We start from the raw sequence: 1,518 nt of genomic DNA, 5'->3' as shown, positions 1-1,518 counted from the left end.
ATTGTGTGAGCAAAGTTTCCTTACACATGATTTTCCCCTTTTCAATTTTCCCTAACAGGGCTCTATTAAATTCTTACATTTACCCCCGTGCAAGGGAGGCTGAATGGAGGGAGGATTGAAGGCCAGCAAGATGGTTAGTGTTCAATTCTAGTGTTCAGTTTAATCCAATTTCTAAATAAGTGAGTCAATGCAGCACTGGCCAAGATAAAGCCTCTATCAGACTGGTGAAATGGGTCACAAACAGAAACAATTAATGTTTATAATTACCTTACACTGCTGTATTGAGCCAATTACATCCTAAGCCATGTTAAGGGATGTTACCTTTACTGAGAAATTTTGTCTCTTTCACTTAATCTGTAAAACTACCTCAGGGTTTTAAATCAAATATGAAATCCAGCCTCCTTTCCTCTGTTTTAATGTGTTCAGGATGTTATTTTTTTTCCTTTTACTCTTAAACTTGTGTATTAGCTGAGGCCATAATATCTTTGGTGAAAGTGAGTGGGGGAATGAAAATGCTGATGGGGAAATGCATCTTTATTTTAACAGTATCAGATGAAGGAAATGGATCATGACTCTAAACCACATCAGGCATTCCTGACTCCCACACCAGAGTTTATGAGAATAATGTCTGCAGCTGTGACCTCTGAAAGCACCTCCCGAATCCTGCAGGGATTTACAGTGCTGGTGAGGTTATTTCCCTGAGGAAATGCAAGTTTGGCTAAGCTCCTTCTGGGTTTCTAAGTCTGTTGTAAATTACTTTCATACAGAACCCAAAATGCAGTGTTCAGCCTGGGAACCTCTTTTTTTGCCAAGACCTTTTCAAGACAGACTATTTTTTTTATTATGCACAGATTTGGAGCTTTTCCTGCTGTGTGACAAATGTGTGCTTTTTCAGCTGCAGGTAATTCCACACCACCCTCAGCAGAGTGCAGGCTTTGCATTTCACCCTCTCCAGACCAAGGATTTTTCTGACCACTTTTGGCAGGCTGCCAGTTTTTCATGTAGTTTTGAAATTGAAAACCTGGCCATTGTGCTCTCTGGTCCAAGTTATCCATCATAAAAGCTAAAGTTTTTTCTTTTATCTTTTTCTCTTTTTTTTTTTTTTAATCCTGTCTTTTGTGAAGCATTTGGGTAGACTGGGTCTTCTGGGTGCTGTGAGTGATACTAACTGGAGAACAGGAAGGATTGGTGAGATTAAGGTCTAAATCTCTTATTTCAGGATATGATGCTTTTTTCTGTGTTAGGCCTGTTTAGTCTCTATAGGCCAGGAGTGGGTGATAATTCAGGCTCATGCAGGTGCTCATTCTGGAAGCAGCTGACCTAAAAAACTGTCAGGAGTGTTTTGCAAAAACCTATTTGTGCCTGCAACCAGTGCTTCTGACAGTGGTGTGAGAGTCTGCAACAATAAATAAATAAGTAACTTACTCAGATTTTTTTTTCTCCTCACATGCTGCACCAAGGCAGAGAAGTTACCAAACTACATGAAAATTGTGACTGGTATCTCCCATGCTTAAAAAA

The sequence above is a fragment of the Pyrgilauda ruficollis genome, unplaced genomic scaffold (genome assembly GCF_017590135.1).
Source record: "Pyrgilauda ruficollis isolate IOZ18807 unplaced genomic scaffold, ASM1759013v1 scaffold177, whole genome shotgun sequence".
NCBI lineage: Eukaryota > Metazoa > Chordata > Aves > Passeriformes > Passeridae > Pyrgilauda > Pyrgilauda ruficollis.
Note: the sequence above shows the minus strand (reverse complement) of the source record.